This window comes from Aegilops tauschii, chromosome 7 (assembly GCF_002575655.3).
Source record: "Aegilops tauschii subsp. strangulata cultivar AL8/78 chromosome 7, Aet v6.0, whole genome shotgun sequence".
NCBI classification, from domain to species: Eukaryota; Viridiplantae; Streptophyta; class Magnoliopsida; order Poales; family Poaceae; genus Aegilops; species Aegilops tauschii.
The window spans coordinates 335,382,848-335,404,603 of record NC_053041.3 but is presented as its reverse complement, the minus strand read 5'-3'; positions in this window follow the sequence as shown (position 1 = coordinate 335,404,603).

Sequence of the window (21,756 nt, the reverse complement as noted above, 5' to 3'; positions counted from 1 at the left end):
CATTTGTACAATCCACATATAAAGATAAGGCAAGAGGAGAAGTTTAGGTTCTGTTCAAAAATTCCTCTCACGTCATTTTTGGGCCAAGAGAAGATAGAGTCCAAGTTTCTCACGTTCTGGATTCAGATTCGGACTGCACACACATACCTGACTCAAAACGCCAACAATTTTTTCATACGGACTCCGAATTGGGTGATTCTTTTTTTGTTGGAAAGTAGATTTCGTCCTCTTTCCAACCCAATTGGATTCACCTTTAAATTCGTCCGGAGTGTTGAGATATGGACGAAACAATCTGACGTTGCAGCAGAATTCGAGTCAAACAACAAGTCCAAAGGTGTTGCATCACCTCCACTTGGGCCCATGAGCCTTTTACGACCTAGGGTTGGTTTTAATCTGCCTTGGGACGTCTTCCCACCTCCTTGGCCACCACCCCTTGCTCCTATATAAGTAGATCCATCTAGTAGCTTTTTCCTTGGGATTTGTTTAGTTAAAAGTTAGCCATTGCAACTTCGTGTACTTCGTTTGTGTCCAACGACCAGACCAAGACCGCTTCCGGATCCCCACCTTTATCAATACTTCATATATATTCGCAATATTCAGATTGCTTTATCATATTCTTGATTGTTCTTCGATTGCTTGCAGGAATAGACCTTCGTGGTCAGGTTGATCGTGCTCCGGCGTGGTCAATAACCTCTCAGAGTTGGTTTAGCGATTGCTAAGGTGCAACGTCTTACATGTTTATAGTCGGATCGTCAAAGTCGTCTCCACCAAATCGATAGTTATCATCTCATCGAAAGATCGAGACCCTCGCCTCTATCAGTTGTGCATGTAGCACACAAAGTGTATGTGTATTGTTGTGTGTAATTTTCTTGAATTTCAATAGCATGCAAAGTTCATGTTTCAGAAATTCCGAAGTTCATGTGTACCACACACTGAAGAAATTCATCTATGGAAAAAACGGACCGCCTAGGCCATTTCACCGACAGCAAAAAATGCCTAAAAATGTCCGAGACAAAAAACAACAAAAATTCAAATGGTATAACATAGTAAGTTCGTAGAAAGTGGAAAAAAACCATAATTTGTTTTGTAAGTTTAACCATTTCTAAAAAAATACCTTGAAGTTCAAATTTAAATAATAGGACGATTCAATGTTTATTACAAACCTGTGATTTTACCCGTTACAGTAGAATAAACCAAGAAGTTAAAAAAATAGAGCAGTTCGAAAAGTTTATAAAAGATGGTGCTTCTACATTTTACTAAAAAATTGGAGAAGTTCAAATTTAAATAACATAGAAGTTCAAAATGTTTATTCCAAAACCAAGAAGGTCAAATTAAAAAAAGAGCCATTTAAAAAGTTTGTAAAACATATATTTGCCCCTGTTTTTTAAGATGTAGAAGTTCAACTTTAAATAATTGAGCAGTTTGATATTTATTACATAACTAGGACTTTTCGCGTTACTAATGAATAACACCAAGAAGTCCATTTAAAAAAATGAAGTTGTTTAATGTTTATAAAAACTCAGATTTTCCCCAATGCTAAATATTAAAACCAAGAAGTTCAATTCCAAAAAATAGAGTAGTTCAATGTATATAAAAAAACTCAGGTTTTCACGTCACTAGAGAATAAAACCAAGAAGTTCAATTGGAAAAAGCCTAGCAGTTTGATATTTATTTGAAAAAATCGGATTTTTCAAGTTATTAAAGAATAAAACGAATAAGTTCAATTTCAAATAACGAAGAAGTTCGATGTTTCTAACAAAACTCCAACTTTCACATTTCTAAAAAGCACACAAAGAAGTTGAAAAAAAGTTAGAGCGGTTCGATGTTTATAAAAAACTCAGACTTTTTTCGTTACTAAAGTGAAATCAAGAGAAGTTTAAATTGACAACAGAGGGAAGTTCACGTAATGCATGGTGTGTGTTTCGTATGAGAAAATAGGAATAAAAAGGCGAAGTCTAAAAATTTTGTTGCTAGAAGTTCAAGTGCACAGCCCGGGAACGTTCAAAGGTGTATAAATATTCTTATTCCGAGGAACGGTTAAAACAAAATGGTGCATGTTGTTCGAAACAAAAGCTTAACCGTTATGTTTTTGAAATTCATGTTTTAGATATAAATGCGAAGTCCATGTTTTAGAAATTCATAAGTTCACGTGTACCATATACCGAAGAAATTCATAAATGAAAAAAGGACCGTCTAGGCCATTTCACTAACAACAACAAAATGCCTAAAAATGTCGCGAGACAAAAAAAACAAATCATAGAAAGTGGAAAAAAACTATATTTTTGTTTTGTAAAAAGTTAGAGCTGGTCGATGTCTATAAAAACTCAGATTTTTTCCATTACAAAAGAGAAACAAAGAGAAGTCCAAAGTGATAACTGTCGGAAGTTCACGTACTGCATGGTGTGTGTTTCGTATGAGAAAAATACAATAAAAAGGCAAAGTTTAAAAGTTTTGTTGCTAGAAGTTCAAGTGCTCGGCCCGGGAAAGTTCAAAAATTCTTCTGAAAGAGGTTCACCGTGTATTTAGATGTCCAAATGGAAAAAGAAAGCATTTCAAAATAACCAAGAAGTCCAAATTAAAAAAATTAGAGAAGTTCAATATTTATAAAAAGACAGGTTTCTATTCGTTACTAAGGAATAAAATTAAAGAAGTTCAAATTAAAATAAAAGGAGTAGTTTGATGTTTACAGAAAACTCAAATTCTTTCCATTTCTAGGAAAAATAAATGTGTGAGGTTCAATTTAAAAAAAATGTTTGATGCTTATTTGAAAACATATTTTTTCTAAGAATAAGACTAAGAAGTTCAATTCAAAATAACAAAGAAGTTCGAAGTATATAAAAAACTCAGATTTGTTGCAAGAAGTTCACATGCACCTCCATGCAGGGTTCAGAATTTATATTGCGGGACGTTCAACCTCCAATTACATGTTTTAAAATGGGGAAAAATGGTGTTCGACCTTCAGTTGTGTGTAATTCGATGTACACACAAAAATGTGACAGAAGTTCATAGTGAAAACAACGAGAAGTTCAAGTACTGCAAGGAATGCATTTCAGGTGAGAATAAAAATATAGAAAAATAAAAAGTTAAAAGGTTTGTTGAAAGAAGTTTAAGTGCTCTGTCCAGGTAAGTTCAAAAATTCTTGCGAGAGAGGTTCACCTCGTATTTCCATGTTCGATTTTTTCCGTATAAAAATCGAATACAATTCTTTACTCAAAATATAAAAAGGTGAAGTTCAGATTGAAATAACAGAGAAGTTCAGAGTTTATTAAAACCTAGGATTTACCTGTTCAAAAAAGAAAAAACACAACGCCATTTTTTGCACTTTTAAAAACAACTCATAAACGGAAAAATGGTTGCTAGAAGTTCAAGTGCTCGGCGAGGAAAAAATTAAAAATTCTTGTGAGAGAGGTTCACCGTGTATTTAGATGTCCAAAATACACTAAAAATATGTTATTTTTTGTGTTCTAAAATAGTTCTCTCAAACCAGAGAGAAGTTCAAAGTGATAACAACCGGAAGTTCACGTACTACATATTGTGTATTTCGTATAAGAAAAATACAATAAAGTGAAACAGAGTGAAGTTCAAACAGACTGCCCCAGAAGTTCAACTACTTCACACATTGCAAAAAACAGCACGTCAAAAATAGAGTGAAGTTCAAATAGACATGCCCGAGAAGTTCAACCACTTCACGCAGTGCAATTCCATCCGCGATGAAGGCAGAAATCATGATCACGTCATTTTCTAATTTATTTCAAAATGGTAGGAATATCATTTGTGTAAGTTCAAGTCCTCGGACGGAGAAAGTTAAAAAAATACTGTGAGAGGTTTGTACAAAAAGAATATCATTTGTGTAACACTGATGAAATGGATGACAAAATTACAAATGAAAATATGTCACAGAAGTTCAACGTGAAAATAGCAGGAAGTTCACCAACTACACTAAATGAATTTCAGATGAAAAACTTTTAAAATCGTCGTGAGTATGAAAAAATGATCAACACGAGAAACTTGCGTCTTTACAACAGCTTTCCATCGGTATATCACTTCTTTCAATTCCAGTGAGTGGATGGAGAGGTACGAGCAGTGGATAAAGAGCTACGAGCAAGAAAAGCACGTGAAAAAACAGAGTGAAGTTCAAGTACACATGCGGAGAAGTTCAAGTTCTTCACGCGGTGCATTTTTGAAGAATCTGTTTCGCGATAAAGAACGAATGATCCCGCCGTTTTCGGAATTACTTGAAAACGGCTAGGAATTAGAGAAAACCATCAACATGAAAAAGTTTCGCATTTTCCGTAGCTTTTTAACGGTATATTATTTGCCCCATTCCGATAAAATTTGTAAACATTACAGCAAAAATATGTTTTTAGCCATTTTCAAAATTGACATAAAACCATAATGAATTGGGAGAAATAATATATACCAAAAAGTTTCGCATTTCCCCAAGCTTTCTAACGCCATATCATTTCCTACATTCGGACGTAAGGTTAAAAAATTAGCTCAAAAATACGAACTCGGTGGAACTTGTACCGTTTTCTAAATTACTTTTAAACCGTTCAAAATTAGAAAAAACTTTCAACAAGAGAAAGTAGTGCATTTTCATAAGCTTTCCAACGCCATATCATTTGCCTCAATTGAATTGGCCGTTTAGAAATGACATCGAAAATACGAACTCGGCTGTTCGGTTTGCGAAATTTTATGATTTTCCAAATTACTCTTTAGCCATAAGTAATTAGAGAAAAACTTTCAACATGTGGAAGGAGCGGTTTTACGGCAGCTTTCCAACGCCATAATATTTGCCTCATTCCGATAAACGGTTTAGAAATGCGATCGAAAATACGATTCACGTTTTTTGTATGAAGAAAAAACGGTTTTCTAAACTGTTTTTAAACCGCTTACATTTTGCCAAAAATTTAACTTGGGTCATGATACTGGTGTCCATAGCTTTCCAACGGTATATCGCAAGCCCCATTTGGGCAATGTTGGCGGAAGTTCAACCTAGCACTGGGAGAAGTTCAGGTCGAACAACTCAGGCAGTAAAATTGCAAAAAATGTAATTTCATCACGATCCGAGAACAAAATCCGCTAATGAGCGAGATTCCTATTTAAAACCGGTATTTAGTTGCTAAAAAACATTTCTAGATTACACTAACATCATATAGAACACGACTAACCAGAATAATTCGCGGGGGAAGCCACGGTTGCAAAGATAGCCCGAAGGTCGGGTTCGTACAGAAGGAAGTTCAGGCGCGTTACTCAGGCAGTTCAGGTTGTGATCAGAATATTATCCTGATCCCGTGATCAGAATAGTGTTTATGTGTAGACCGTAGAAGGGGTGGACTCATTCCCTCACTAGAGTAGACCTCGCGATGTTGTTCATCCCTTGTACTAGTTCATCCTCAGCCCCTTGTGAGGCCAATCCATCATAAAGTAGGAGTAGGGTTTTACACCGCAAGGTGGCCCGAACCTGGGTAAACTCCTGTGTTTATTGTCTTCCTTGTTTATCGAGCTAGGCCGTGGGGTGACAAGCTTGTTGGCTGGAGAGATTGAGTTCTTCGCACACGCCCGAGAGTTCGAACCTTTCTTAGGTCTGCGGAGCCCCGATTCCGATAGCCGCTCTTCCAGACGGCTCCTCATCAACTTCTCCAACAAGGAGTACAAGCCGAAGGACGAGCACATGGCAGCATACCTGGAGGAGGTATGTAAAATCGAAATGCAATTCTCGGGCTTGGAACTACGGCGCGTCCCGAGGGGCGTGACCAAAGAAGCAGACGATATCGCCAAGCGGGCATCACGCCGCGAGCCCCAAAGCCCTGGTGTCTTTTGAAGAAAGGCTCTTAGGCCATCAGCCGCGCCACCAACATCAGGAACTATGCTGCCTCAGGAGGAGCTGCCTCTCGCACCACTGTAGGTGCTCGAGCATGTGGCCCGACTTCAGGAGCCCGTCTGCTCATGGCACTAATGCCTCAGGAGGGCCGTTGGACCCAGGATTTCGAGGTGTACCTGCTCCATGGCACCCTGCCTAAGGAGGAGGAGGATGCAGAGCGTGGCCCACCAGGCCACTGCTACTGCTTGCAGGATGGCAAGCAGTACCGCAGGCACCCTAACAATGTCTCGCTAAGGTGCATTTCAGAAGATCAAGGACGCGAGCTGCTGGCGGATAACCATGGGGGGATTGCGGGCACCACTCTTCGTCGCTCGCTCTCATGGGCAAGATGTCCCACAATGGGTTCTACTGGCCCACGGCACTGCACGCTGCCACCGAATTGGTTTGGTCAAGCGAGGCCTGCCAGTTCCACGCCATGCAAGTTCACCAACCAGCGTAGGGGCTCCAGACGATCCCGCCCCCATCGCCCTTTGTGGTCTGGGGGCTAGACATACTGGGGCTTTTTCCTCGGGTGGCCGGCGGCTACCGTTACCTCTATGTAGCTATCAATAAATTCACCAAGTGGGTGGAGGTGGAAGCCGTACGCACCATCCCAGCGGGCTCGGCGATCAAGTCCATTAAGGGCCTCGCGAGCCAGTTTGGCGTCCCTAACCGCATCATCACCAACTACGGTTCCCAGTTTACAAGCAACCTCTTCGGTTCATATTGTGCTAACCTTGGAATGCAGATATACTACGCTCCGGCGACACCCCCACGAAGTAATGGCCAAGCCGAGCACGCCAACACAGAGGTCCTCAGGGGCCTCAAGACTAGAAGCTTCAAGAGGAGGCTTGAGGCCCACGACAGGGGTTGGCTGGACGAGCTACAGTCCGTGTTGTGGTCCATCCGCACCACCGCGACTAAGCCACTGGCCAGACCCCATTCTTCCTCGTCTATGGGGCCGAAGCGGTCCTTCCACTTGAGATCAAGTATGGCTCCCCGCGGGTCTTGGCATTTGACGAGGCGCGCCAGGATGCCGCGCGGGGGACCAACCTCGTGCTCGGCGAGGGAGCCCGACGCAAAGCCTCCCTCCATGCCGCGAGGTAGCAGTGGGCCTTGCGGCATTACCACAGCCGCGACACCCGCTCTCGGACCCTCGAAGTCGGAGACCTCGTCCTGAGGCGGGTCCTCCCAGATGGGGCCTTCAAAAGTTCTCGCCCATGTGGGAGGGCCCTGTTCAGGGTCGCCCGTGCAGAACGCTTGGAACATCTAGCACCTCCACAAGTTCTACTAGTGACACTCTCACGTAATAATGAGTGGGGTTGTACATGCCCCGGAGCTCCCGGTGCGCCGCCCCACGGCCCAGCAGGAGCTCCCACCATCGCCCCAGTGGAAATCCCATGCTCCCCGCTAGCGAAACGGTCGAACAGCGACTATGCCTACGCCCAAGTGGAGGCCCCATGCTCCATGCTGGTGGGAAGACTAGTCTAGGCGCTGGAGGCGGCAGTTTCCTTTGCTTTGTGTGAACCATTTGCAATTTCCTTGAATAGTGCTTGGAGTTCTTACGTACATTTTAGAAAAGGGGTTGAGGTTTTTTTTGCGGTGTTTTCGTTCCTTGAATTTTAATAAGAGCAGCAACGCCTTCCTGACGCCCGCCTCTCGATCGTCTCGCAAGCGGGTGCCGGGCCGGTGTCTGCGTTTAGGGCCCCTAGGACGGAGGCATTGGCCGTGGGCCTGCCTCTACACGCATCTCACCAAGACTTTGGTGTCTGAGTCCTGGCACGACGCTATCGAGCGAGCTAGTAGGCACGCGTTGCCCTGACCTCATGAGCACCCATCTCCTGGCCTTGACTGGGCATCGCGACTGTCGGATTATGGGTTCCGGCAAACCCTTGAGGTTCGAACACTGGGGTGTGCACGAGGATCTCTCTCTCTAGCTCGCTCTCGGAACGATCTCAAGGCCTAACTCGCCGAACCCAAAGAACAAGTGACACAAGGGTTTATACTGGTTCGGGCCACCGTTATGGTGTAATACCCTACTCTAGTGTGGTGTGGTGGATTGCCTTGTAGGCTGAGGACGAACAAGTACAAGGGAAGAACAACCTCATGAGGAGAGGTGTTCTTGAGCTCGGGGAGCTTATGAGCTAGCCTTGGTGGAATGGATCCGGTCCAAGATCCCATCCCCACTGTGGTGGTGGCTAGTCCTATTTATAGAGGCTCGGGTCCTCTTCCCAAACATTAGGCGGGAAGGGATCCTACAACGGCCAATTTGAAGGGGGACAACTAGTACAAGTTATCCTAACACAAGGTGGTCTTCGCCTGCCAAAGACTCTGGTGGTGACGTTGTCGTGGGCTCCGTGATGACCTCCGTCCTGCCGTCCTGCTGGTCTCGGTCTCGTTGCACCAATATGGAAACCTTTGCCTGATGCCTCGGGACTCCTCGCCTGCGCTTGCCCCTTTAACACCAAAGAGGCAACCAGTACACTGCACCCGCTGGCGCCCGCCTGGCCTTGGTCGTCATGACTCACATCACGCGAACCTCGCGAGGTGCCCCTTGCATAGATATCTCCGCTCCTCGGGAGCCAGCCTTGGGAGGCCGCCCCTGAGGTGGTCTTGCGTCGTCCGCCTCGTGAGGCTTGGCCCCTCGCGAGGGTCTCGAGAGGTTGTTGATGAAGATGGGCCGTACCAGGCCGCTGGTGGGGCCACGCCCTGGGCCGCAGGCAGGCAAGTCTGGGTACCCCCATTCCTAGGTTGCCGACAGTAGCCCGCGAGCCCAAGGCGTGCTCGGACTTGGCTTCGAGGTGAAGCCAAAGGTCAAGTGCGGAGCGCCGCGGGCCCCAATAGCCTGCGGCCTAGATTGACGTGTGGCCATCGACAGGACGTGGGCGTCTCCACTTCCCCACGCCGCCTCGGCATCTGCCCGACTGACAAAAAGGCTGGCGCGTGCCGTGCTGCCTTCATTGCTCCTCTTCGTCTTGATCCGGATCCCCTTTCTCCTTCTCGCCCCAAGAGACCTCCAACCTGCTAGGAATTCTCCCTGAGATTGCATCTGATGGCGCCCGACAAGGCCAAGGCCTCGCGCACCTTGCCCGCCTGCTACGAGCCAGCCTTGAGCGCGCCCACCGTCCTAGAGGAGAAGCTCGTCGCCGCGTGCCGGATGACAGAGGGTGACGACTATGAGGGGAGAGTAGCGGCGCTGCGGGCCGGCTCCGCCAAGCTTGAGGCTCCGGGTAGCACCTTTCGTCCCTTTTTTCTGAACAGTGTGTTCGCGGGGCTGGTTCCGCCCTTTTCCGATTTCTTCTACGCCGTGCTCAGCCACTACGGCCTCCATGCTCTTCACCTCCATCCCAACCTCGTCCTTCTTCTGTCAATTTTTTCCTTCTACTGCGAGGCATTTGTGGGGGTGATGCCATCCGTGGCACTGCTGCGCCATTTCTTCTACCTTCGGATCAAGGACGGCCACTGCTCAGGATGCGCCAATTTTGTCGCAGCTAACGGGACCAACGCAATCTCGAAGGCCGGTAAGAAGGCTGAGGGCTTCAGGGACAAATGGGTCCTTATGGACGCCAAGTGCTCCTACCCTCGGCTGTCACTGCCGACCGGGATGCCTTCTTCTGAATAGAGTTGGCTCAGCGCGAAGCTCACCGACCCCCGGGTGAAACATGTGCTAGAGAAGATGGCCGCTGACCTGAAGCCCGACGACCTGAGGGCGTAGAAGCTGACGAGGGCCATGATCGTCAAGGAGTTTCTGGTGCTGCGCCTGGCCCCACTTCAGGCACATTCGCGCCCCCTGTGGAAGCTCGAGGACGAGGGGGACGACCTCTGCTTGCGCCCTGACCCTCTGTCCGACGAGGAGCTGGACGCAACCCTGCGACTCCTGGTCGGAGAGGACCAGGGATTTCCGCCGGACTCACATCTCCCGCTATACCGCCGCGCTCACGGGGCAGAGATTGCTGCCGCCATGCCCATCTTCAATGAATACGGGCCCGTGCCGCCGGTGTCCTCCGAAGCCCTGGTGGTGATGGCTCCGGTGGTGGTGTCCTCCGATGACTCCACCGGGGGGGAGGAGCAGGACTCGGAGGTGACCGGGAAGACCTCCCCCCCGCGCAAGGCCGATCTCCTTCGAGCCTTTCCTGACGATGACGATGCCGACGCCCACCCGGTGAGGGAGGCTCTGCCCCCTGCTGGGGTCACCACGAGGTCCAAGGTCACCCCTCGAAGAAGTCGCCGACTGGGGTCCCGATGAAGAGCAGGTCAGCACTGGTCTCCCTAGGTGATGCTCCTGTCCTGACGCCGCCTGGTGTTGCCACCAGGCCGGCTGCCGCGGCCTTATCTGCTCTGGGGGCTCGCACGCTGGTGCCCCAAGCTGTGAGGCCCCTGGGCTCCGCGCTCCTGAAGAGGCCGCGGGACTATGCCGCCGTAGATCAGTAAGCACTTTGCCCTGTCCTTGTTCTTGCTCCTGCTTCTGTTGTGGCTTCCTGATGTTCTCCTCTTGCATCGCTCTCGGCGAAGGAGAAGAGAGAGGGGGCGGCCGCATCCTCGAGAGCCAGCAGCCTGGCCCGGCCGCACTCCCTCCGGCGCAGAAGGGCGGTGAAGGCGCCCACACTTCTCCTGCTCGATCGTCCTCGTGAGGCCCAGTGGACCCCTCTAAGGAGAAGGCGACCTCCTCGGCTGAGCCAGCTTTGGAGGTGCCCATCCTCAGCTCGCCCGCCGATGCTGCCAAGATTCAGGAGCCCCCGGTTTCTCTTCCTGCCGTCGTCGGTTCGCACGTCCTGGCGATGGTGCAGCCTCCTCCTCTGGCCGTGCCGCTAGCCCGCGATCCTTCCGCTTCGCCCGATGCCCTGGAGGAGGCTCTTTCCGCGCCGACGCGACTTTGGGGCAACCTTCAAGGCGCCGACCATCGCCTGGTGGCAGGGTGCCTGGAGATGATCTCGGGTTGGCTGCACTCCGACGCGTATGTCAGGGCGACGTTGGGCCAGGCCGTGGCAGCTTCCGAGGAGGACAAGCGAGCCGTCGACCAATCCGCAGCCGCCCGTGAGGTGGCGCTGTAGGTTGCCAAAGCCGCCAAGGAGCACTGCCAGTTGATGGAGGCCGATCTGGAGACCATGCGCAACGAGCGCGCGGCCGAGGCTCGCAGTTGTAAGGCGGAGGAGGAGAGGATGAAGGCCCGAGAAGACGCCGTCATCGGTCGTGACGCCGAGTTGGAGGAGTTGGCGAGGGCGCAGGCCGCAGAGCGCAGCCGTCTGTAGAAGCTGGAGCGGAAGGTGGGGGCAGAGAAGACCCAACTGGAAGCCAAGGCGAAGGTTCTGGCTGAGGATCCCGCGGCCTTCAAGTCCCTCGGGAGAGGTCCCGCGAGGCGTTGCGGGCACTCTACGAGAAGGGCTTGGAGAAGCCGCTGGTGACGGACGACGAACGCCCCGCCCAGGTGCTTCCTTATCTTGTTGTGGCGCTCGAGGGTGTCGTCGACGGGATCGGCCCCATGGTGGAGGGGGAAGCCCACACGCTTTCTTCTTCAGCTCTGACGCACGTCTTCAGCCATCTACATGTTCACAACCCCGACGCCGACCTCGGCGAGCTGCTCGAGCCCGTGGAGGAGGAGCGCTGCGCAGCTGCTGCCACAGCCATGAAGGGCCAGGTAGAGGCCCTGCTGAAGATGTTCCTTGCCGTCGAGGCTACACCTCCAACCGACGGCGCCGCCAATCCCGCGACCAAGTCCAACAACACGGCCGACGGTGACGCTGCTGAAGGGAAGGCGCTCCCCGACGACGGCGCCCAAGGCTGAAGAAAAGGCTCGCTGGTGAAGGGTGGCGCTCCTTCTCGTTTTACTCTCCCGCGAACTTTCCTGTGACATGAGACGTGCCTCGTGGAGGCGTTAAAACTCTGCTCGATGTTTGGGGAACAATATGCTGTGTAATAATTTATTTAGGTTCCACGATTTCCTTCCTGTTTGCTCGATGTTCTACGTCGGCAGGGCCCGACCCCGCGCATACCTCAGCCACTGTTGGGCCGTCCGGATCACCAGGACGGGACCAAGGGGTGAGGTGCTACGTGGCCAGTTATGCTCCTGAGTCGCGATGCTCAGGAGTCCCCCTTGATGCGCAAACAACCTGCGGGGAGGAGATGCAGAAATAGGCCTTAGAGTTCTACGTTGGCAGGGCTCGACCCCGCGCAGACCTCAGTCGCCGTTGGGCCATCCGGATCACCAGGACGGGACCAAAGGGTGAGGGCTACGTGGCCAGTTAGGCTCCTCAGTCGCGATGCTCAGGAGTCCCCCTTGACACTCAGACAGACCTTCCTACCTTTTCCTTCACCGAGGCTCCGCTCGGGAGGGACGCGTGACGACCAGGTCCGAGGGACCTGGTAGGGTGGCGCACGCTCGGGCGTGACCGAGGAGCCCCCGTGCCCAGCCCCCTCGCGCGACTCTCCCGAGGGGAGGTGTTGCGACGAGGCTGGACACTGAGCCGGGAGGCTCCCTGAGGTTGGTACGGCCATGGGGCCGCCCTCAGCTGTTTATCACCAGCGCAGAGCGTAGCGCTTCCGCACTTGCACGGGCATAGCCGCTCCTCGACCGTGTCGACTTCCAGCGTGGAGCATGGTGCTTCCACTAGTGCGTGGGTGAGGGCTCCCTTTTAGTGGAGCCCCCGGGGCGTGTATAGCCCCGCCCTGACACGTGGCTTGCACAGCAGGGCTAGACGAGGTGTGTCTGGGCACTCTTTAGCCAGAGCGGGACTCACGAGGCCCTACCTGAAGGCGGGTTGCGCCTAGTCTTGATTCTTGATAGCTTCAACGGTCCTCCGAGATGGTTAGGCAACCTGTGCCGGACGAATCTCCTGAGGTGATCACATGAGAAGGCCAGACACCAACAACCCCAGGAGGTGACGTGAACGGGGCCGGCCCGCTAGACAGAGCTCAGTCGTTGGATTTATCGATGCTGCAGGGATGGACCCGAGCACAGACACCGTGCCTAGCCTACTCATGTGAAGAATCCTAAAGAAAGACAACTAGCGCGCAACTCCTTTGGTAACGAGGGCGGTCGCAGGTGGGGCATCAAAGTACCGGATAAACAGGTGACAATCATAGAACGACTCAAGCACAGAGGCAGGTTAGCTTAGATAGATGCAAGAGCGATACATGCCACTGGGACGAACCCGAGCGGCCTGGGGAAGATGCAGCCCGAGGGGCGCTCCCAGCAGAGTAAGCTAAAGATGCAAAAGGATACACATCGCAGGGATAGACCCGTGCGACTTGGGGATAATGCTACCCGAGGGGCGCCCCCAACTGAATGAACTGGAAAGAGTCACCTGATACCGTAGCCGGATCGACATTGGAGTAGCCGAGGATGCATGCCGAAGAGTTGTTCTTCACGAGCTACCAGGGTCCTGAGCCTCGGGAGGCTCCGCGGGCCCTGGTGGCTCCTGGGGAACCGTCGTGATCTCCTCCAGGACGGCGTGATGTCTGACCTCCTGAGCCGCCAGGATGCTCCGCAGATGGCGCTGGAAGGTGACAGCCGCGTTCGGCAAGCCGAATGGCATGCGAACATAGCTGTGAGGTGGACCCTCACACCCTCCAACGCGCGAAGGCCAGAAATGTCCCTGAGATGCGGCCCTGTTGAGCCCTGGAATGTCGACGCAGACGCGCAGCCCGCCGTCCTCGCCAGGATGGGGAGCTGCGCCGGGTGGTGGGCGGCGGTCGCCGCGTATGGCCCTTGCTTCTTGAAGCTCCTGGATCACCTTGGTGATGAACTCCCGAGCACTAGGCACTCCATGCCTCGTGCCCTCTTGAGGGAAACATGCAGCAAAGCACGCCTCCACGTGGTGCCCGAGTGCCTCCCTTGTGACGTTGGCTAGGTCTGAGGCCCTCCAGAAGAGAGCCCCCGAGCCCAGCTCGAGGAGGGCGTCGGGCGCGCCTTCCTATGCGAGGGAGGGAGGTGCCCCGGCAGCAGGCGCAGATCCTGAGGTGGTGCCGCTGGAAACGCCACTCTCATGAGGGCCTAGGTGGAACAGCTGCTTCTTCTTCTAGGGATGGCCTCAGGAGGGTACATGATGTCTTTATTGTCAGGGTTTTCGACTGCCGTAGCCTGGTAGGCTCGCTCGAGGGAGCACACCACATCTCTTTCTTCACATGGAACCGTGATGATGCCGCCACTCCCAGGCATCCTGAGGACGTTGTAGCCGTGGTGGGTCACTGCCATAAACTTGGCCAAGGCTGGATACCCAAGGATGGCATTGTACGGTAGGCGGATGTGGGCGACGTCGAAGTCGATGAGCTCGGTCCGGTAGTTGTCACGCTGGCCGAAGGTGACAGGGAGGCGGACCTGCCCTATTGGGGTGGTGGAGCTGTCGGTCACTCCTGAGAAGGGCTTGGTAGGCTGCAGCTGATCGTATGGCACTTGAAGGCTATCGAATGTCTCGACGGACAGGACATTGAGCCTTGCGCTGCCGTCGATGAGGGTCTTGGTGACTTGGACGTTGCTGATGACGGGTGAGCAGAGCATCGGGAGGGCGCCAGCTGTTGCCGCGCACTTGAGCTGGTCTGATGAGCTGAAGGTGATGGCGCATTTGGACCACCTTAGCGGGCGCGTGGCTTCGAGCCTGGGAAGGGCCGCGTTCACCTCTCGAGCTGGGGCTTCTGCGCCACCCAAGATGCAGGCGATGGCACGAGGCTCTTGGAAGCCCCCAGCCCCCTCGTCCTGGTGATGGTCGTCGTTCCTCCTTGGCAATGGGGCAGCAAAGGGAGCCCGGCGTTGCCCTAAGGGTGGTCCTCATCAGGCTGGTCTCTCCAGGCGCCCTCGCGAGGCTGGTCCTGCTAGTGGTCCTCACTAGGCCGGTCCCTCCATTCCTGGCGAGGGCCGCAGTCGTCCCAGCGTCCCTCACTTCGTCCTCCTCCTTGGTCGTAGCCCTGGTCGTTGCGCTCGGGGCGTGGACTGAAGCGTCCATCACGAATGGCCCTGAGCTCCTTACAGTCATTGGTGTTGTGGCTGTGAACGTTGGGGAAGGTGCAGAATGGGCGGTTGGCCTTGGACGACTCGGGGTGGTCGCGACCGCGCTTCATCTCTGGCTCTGCCGCGAGCACGGAAGCCCCCTTGCGCTTCACATCCTTGATCTTGGGCTTCTTGTCCTCCTGGTCGGCAGCTGGGAGCTCGAGGAGGGAAAGGCTCCCCTCCTCAGCTCTCGCGCACTTGGTCGCCATGTTAAACATTTCCAGGGCCGTGCATAGCTCCTCGTGGATGGCGAGCTCCTCCTTCCTCTTGACGTAGCGGATGCCATCGAAGCACGCGGAGATGATTGCTTCATCCATCACCTTGGGGATCTTGAGGCGGACGCTGTTGAAGCGCTGGATGTACTTCTGCAGGGTTTCCCCTGGCTGCTGCTTGATGCGCCCCAAGTCACCTGCCGCCGGTGGGCGGTCGCGAGTGCCCTAGAAGTCGGCGACGAAGCGCTCGCGCATCTCGCCCCAGGAGGAGATCGATCCCGCGGGCAGGTTCAGGAGCCACGAGCGCGCGCCATCCTTGAGGGCCATAGGGAACCAATTCGCCATGACCTTCTCGTCGCCGTTGGCCGCCTCGATGCTTAGCTCATAGAGCTGTAGGAACTCTGCGGGGTTGGGGGTGCCGTCGTAGCGCGGAGGCAAGTCCGGCTTGAACTTGCCGGGCTAGACGACACTACGCAGCTCAGGAGTGAAGGCACGGGAACCTGCTGTGGTCACCGGAGCCCGTCGGGGGGGGGCAGAGCCTGGTCTTGATACCCATGCACCGTCGCGGCAGGTGGCGCACGGTCTTGGCGCTGGGAGCGCAGGAGCATTTTCTTGTGGCCGAGGGACTTCTTTGCAGCTTCCTTCTTCATGCACGGGCGCCCGGCGTGGCAGGTCAAGCCGTGGGACCGCGTGTCTTGGTGCGAGGGCAGCTTCTTGATGCGGAGGTGGTGGAGGTGCTTCGTGGGCGATGTCGCCCGTTGTTGGAGGTGGTCGAGGTAGCGAAAGGGACGATGCAGGAGAGCCCCCAGCGGCGCTAACAAGCTCGGCGATGCGGTCGAGCCAGTCGTAGAGGTCGTCGACTGGACGATAACGCAGGAGCTCGCGTGCCATGAGCAGTGCAGCCTGCGCGTCCGTGGGCGCGCGACAAGAGTGGGACGACGAGCCGGCCAGAGTCAGCGACGGGGTGGTGGTGCGTCTGTCCCGCCGCACTGAAGGGTGCAGCGATGAAGCTTGCTACTCATTCCCTGCCGGGCCGGTGGCGATGTTGGCAGCGGGTGATGGAGAATGGCGGGGAGGCCCGCCGATGGGAGCCGTCTGAGCGACGCGGGCGGCGAGGGTGGCGCGGCGCTCGGCACGAGCTCGGCGAGCGTCAGCCATGGATTCGGCGGAGCAGTGGAGCGCAGATCGACAGAAGAAAGGGTTCAGCGCACCCCTACCTGGCGCGCCAAATGTCAGATTACGGGTTCCGGCAAACCCTTGAGGTTCGAACACTGGGGTGCGCATGAAGATCTCTCTCTCTCTCTCTAGCTCGCTCTCGCAACGATCTCAAGGCCTAACTCGCCGAACCCAAAGAACAAGTGACACAAGGGTTTATACTGGTCCAGGCCACCGTTATGGTGTAATACCCTACTCCAGTGTGGTGTGGTGGATTGCCTTGTAGGCTGAGGACGAACAAGTACAAGGGAAGAACAGCCTCCTGAGGAGAGGTGTTCTTGAGCTCGGGGAGCTTATGAGCTAGCCTTGGTGGAATGGATCCGGTCCAAGATCCCATCCCCACTTTGGTGGTGGCTAGTCCTATTTATAGAGGCCCGGGTCCTCTTCCCAAATATTAGGCGGGAAGGGATCCTACAACGACCAATTTGAAGGGGGACAACTAGTACAAGTTATCCTGACAAAAGGTGGTCTTCGCCTGCCAAAGACTCTGGTGGTGACGCCGTCGTGGGCTCCGTGATGACCTCCGTCCTGCCGTCCTGCTGGTCTCGGTCTCGTTGCACCAATATGGAAACCTTTGCCTGATGCCTCGGGACTCCTCGCCTGCGCTTGCCCCTTTAGCACCAAAGAGGCAACCAGTACACTGCGCCCGCTGGCGCCCGCCTGGCCTTGGTCGTCATGGCTCACGTCACGCGAACCTCTCGAGGTGCCTGAAAGTGCGTTATATCGACTAGAGGGGGGTGAATAGGCGATTTTTATGAATTCTTCACTGAGGAATTTGCGGGTGAGGAAATTCCTTAGCGAAGAACTACTTGCAGCGGAATAAGTACTCAAAAGTAAACATAACAGAACACAAGCATAGTCATCATGATGAAATGAAGACAAGCACAGAGTACAGAAAGTGTAAGCACAGGATAACACAGGATGAAGACAAACAGACTGAAGAAATTGAATTGAGGAAATTGAGAAAGTCTTCAGTCAAAGTCTTCAAACACAGATATGAGGAAATGAAAGAGTTGAGGAAATAGAACCAGTATGCTTGGTGAAGATAATGATTTGGTAGACCAGTTCCAACTGCTGTCTCAGTTGTACATCTGATTGGAGCGGCTAGGTATTTAAACCTTAGGACACACAGTCCCGGACACACAGTCCTCACCGTATTCTCCTTGAGCTAAGGTCACACAGACCTCGCCCAATCACTCATGGTAAGTCTTCAGGTGACTTCCGAACCTTCACAAACTGGGTCACTCGGTGATCCACAATTCCTCTTGGATGCTCTAGACCATGACGCCTAACCGTTTGGAAGAAGCACAGTCTTCAAAGGTAACTACTAGGAAAAGGCCTGTTAGTGGCGCACCTGTTTTGCCCATTAATGGCGCACTAGAGGTGCACCACTATTATCACGCCATTAGTAACTAATACTAATGGCGCACCCCTGGTGCGCCATCAGTATACCAGACAGTAGTCGCGCACCAGGCGGTGCGCAATTAGTATGTCCCATGGTGCGCCATTAGTATGCCTCCCAGGGGGCCATATTTACCTTGTGCTCTGGGTTACTAATGGCGCACTACTAGACAGTGCACCACTAGTGTGTTTATTGCAGTGCGCCACTAAAATGCTGTGTGGTGCGCCACTAGTATGGATATTAGGAATATTTTTTTCTTTTCTGATATTTGCGCAGGTTACAAAATATATTAATGCACAGAATATAGACAGCACAACATATAAACAGAAGATTTATCGAATACAATAGAAGATTAGTCTCCGAATACAATTAATCATATTAGTCTCCGAATTCAAAAGACCGAACAAAGTTAGAACATTACAAGTCTCGAGACCGCGAGTAGCGAGTTTGTCTTCACATTACAAGTCGATATCGATCATCTAAACTACCATCACATAGAAGAGAGCTGCGGTCATCACGATGAGCATCATCGCGATGAAACTGGTCTTCATCCGGTTCCTCCTCCGCTCCCTCCTCTCTCCCACTAGATAGCGCGCGTATCTAGCTTCCGCCTCCGCCCTAGTGGTGTACCCTTTGTAACTGTTACCGCTGAAATGGTGAACCTGTCTCCGACACTCCTCCCAGTCGTCGTAGACTCCGGGAACCTTATCCTTGTACACGACATACGACGGCATCTCTATGCACTAGCCAAACAAAACGTTAGTAGCAATTCACAGACAATACATAAGCAATATATAAGTATGCAACAAAAGGATCGGAAGAGAAAAGCAAGACATTAATAGCACAATTCATGGTCCTACTAATAAATAGCATCGATTACATATAAGTTGAGCGACTGTCCAAACCAAAGAGACATACAAGTTCATTAAAGTTTAATTACAACATGAGCTATCGATATTTCAGAACTACATAGCATCACTACTTTCGACTCGACTCAGGGACCGGAGCGTGGATGAAGCCGCCATCTGTCATGATGGTCATGAAATCGCGGGCGTTGTCAGCCTGCATTTGTAGCGTTGTTTCTATCTCACTGTTGGACGGTTGATATCTGAGGTAGAACTGCCCCGAGGTACGAAGGACATCTTGATGGATGATTTCCGCAAACTCCGACTGGATGCGAAAGAATTTTTGTCTGATGTCCGCGTCTTGGATTGCCAACAAGCGTGCGGCCCAATCTTTGAGATTATTTGGTAGCAGAAGGTGATTATGGTCCCGTACGATCGCCCGCATGTGATGGAGGGCGTAGTAGGCATCCTTCTGACTGCTAGGCGGCTGCTTGACGCAGGGGAACGTCGTATTGTGGGTGAACACGTGCTTGCCGTACCTACGAACTGGCCTGCTGAAGGTGCCTCCAGATCTGGCGTAGCCGGGGAGAACATCATCAAGAACTTTCTTGATATTTGTGTAGTCTTTCTTCGACTGACGGTCCGAGTCGAAATACGTGGCCATGGAATATTTCGGGCTTAAGAGGATGAGTGTGCAATGTGTGTCACTGCACAAAACACGGAATGTTAGAAAAAAAAGAACGATCGAAATCTAAGAAATCATATGTTACGGGGCGGTGAGGGGATGACTTACTCGGGAAAGTAAGGCACGAGGAAGTTATCCTTATCTGGGTTTGCCAGAATGATGCCTTCGAGGTATAAACTCGCGACTTGCCGGTCCCCAGCGCTGCCCAAGATCTTGGCACGCATGTAGAAGGGGTCAACTATCATGATGTCCGGGGTCTTTTCTCTAATGATCCGCATCTCCGTACTCAACGAAAATAGCCGAACGAAGGTGTAGTGCAGCGGATGAAGGTTAAACATAGCGAAGATGTCATCAAACCGCAGGACGATCGTACCCCCGATTGCACTATCCACAAAGCCCTTGCCCTCTGGCACCTTGGCCATGAAAACCGGGTATGCCACATCATTCTCGGAGAGACGCCGCTTCTCCAAAGAAAGAACACTGTCATGCAGACTCCGCATAGCACCGGTTGCAGCATTGAGCAGATTAGTCGGTAGCATCAGCCTACCCGCCACATGCACCCTCCTCGAGATATCCTTAGGTGAAGGTGGACCGTCCTGAGCACGGATCATACTCGGTACCGGCTGGCTCGCACCCTTGTTAGTCTTTCTTTTCTGTCCCTTCTTCTTCTGCTGTAATGGGATCGAGTTCTGCTCAGAGACCGCCTTCTTGAGTGTGTTGGGGCTGATAATATTTTGCACCTCGGCTATCTGAGGCTCGGTGAAGGCGGCAGCTGGAGGCGTCTCCTGAGAACTGAATGCCGGACGACGCCTGTTGCAATTGGGTTTCTCCGTGGTACCAGCTAGATCGTCTTTTGCAGGGTTGGGTTCTTGAGAAGGAGGCCCCAAGAATTCTTCACCGTACCCATGTTCGTTGAAGTACTTATCGACGTTGGTAAATGTACCGTCGTCGTCGTCCGGATCCTGTGCCATATGCATGTCCGGATCCTGTGTCATATGCACGTCCGGCATGTCCGGTAGCGTTGCGGGGGTCTTGCCATGGCTTGGCGCCGGCACGACTGGCGGTGTTGTCTGTGGGGTGGTGTCCCCGGCCCCCAAACGAATCTGGCTCTTCGGCCAAAGCATGGGCCAGCTTATGCAGGCGCTGAGGGTCATCACATCATCTTCGTCGACCCCATGGGGTCGATACGGAGGTAACATGTCGTCGAAGCCCGGCAGCACCCGAACCAGTTGAACCCTATAAATGGTGGGTGGCATCGGATTACCGTGGAACACGCGGCTGCCCGGTTGAACGATTCTGCCCTTGGCGACATCGACCAACTCGTCGTTCACGAAGTGCAGGAGAGTGCACGGAACGTCGGCGGCGCCCTGTGAAAACATGTAGGGCGTTAGGGATGCCCAGTTAAAGGCAAGGAGATGAAGTCATCAGCCAAGAGGCTTAATTACTTACCGTGATGGCATCGAGCTCGGCTAATGTCGAGGCACCGCCAACGACGGGCGTGCAATTCACGGAGGGGCCGCATGCTGCCGAGGTGCCGGCCGGCGTATTCTTCCCACACCCAAGTGCATTAAGCTGCAATGCCGGCGCCACCGCGGGAGACACCAATGCCGCCTCCTCCGGAGACACCAATAGCGCCGCCGCGGGAGACACCAATGCCGCCTCCGCCGGAGACACCAATGGCGCCGCCGGCGCGTTGCGCGAGTTGCTGCCCGTGAAGCTGGAATCGGGGGCGGCCCCTGTTGGCCGCCTGCCACCCACGACTGCAGCCTAGAAACCAAGGTAGGTATAATGGCGGTGATCGTCGCTCCCAGTTGGTCTCGCACTTGCTCTTCGACCATCTCTGGAATCCACGCCACTTGTGCCTTGAGTTGTTCAACCTCGCGCTGCTGACTTTCCGAGCTGGTCTTTCTCTCCTTTCGCCCAGCGGTATAGTATTCCGACCATTTCATGGACAAGCCTTTGCAGGCCACACGGCCAGCTGACGACGGCTTACTGAGCTTATCCTTGTTTTTCATTATGTTCAACTCCCTATTTAAAGGGGTGTCGAAAGGGGAGCTCTGAGACGACCCCACGCTACTGCTTTCAGTTTCCTGCGGAAGGAACGTGAACCATTTAGAAATTTGGCTTCATTAACTAGAATGCAACCATATGGAGCTAATTACGCGGGGGTGTATTCCTTACCAGAACATGCTCAAGCGCCTTGGTCTTCGGATCCGTGGTAAGCTCCTTGGTTACCGGGTCAATCTTGTACTGGGCCCTGACATAGTTCCTAGTCTGGTTTTCACGGTATTTCTCGAAGCGGGGCGGTAGGCCTTGCTCGGCACGCTCCGCGTCCTCCTTGTCCCATATAGGTTCCGCCACTCTGTAACCGCCGGGACCGTGTTTGTGGACCCCTAAGTTCAAGTCCCGCATCTCTTTCCCCCACTGACTTGATTCCTCGGATGCGCCGCTCTCGCACTTGATCTTGAACTCCCGGTAGTCAGCTTCGCTGATCGAAGGATTTTTCTCCTTGATCTCCTCATAACTATCACCTTTTTCAATCATGCTCTTCACC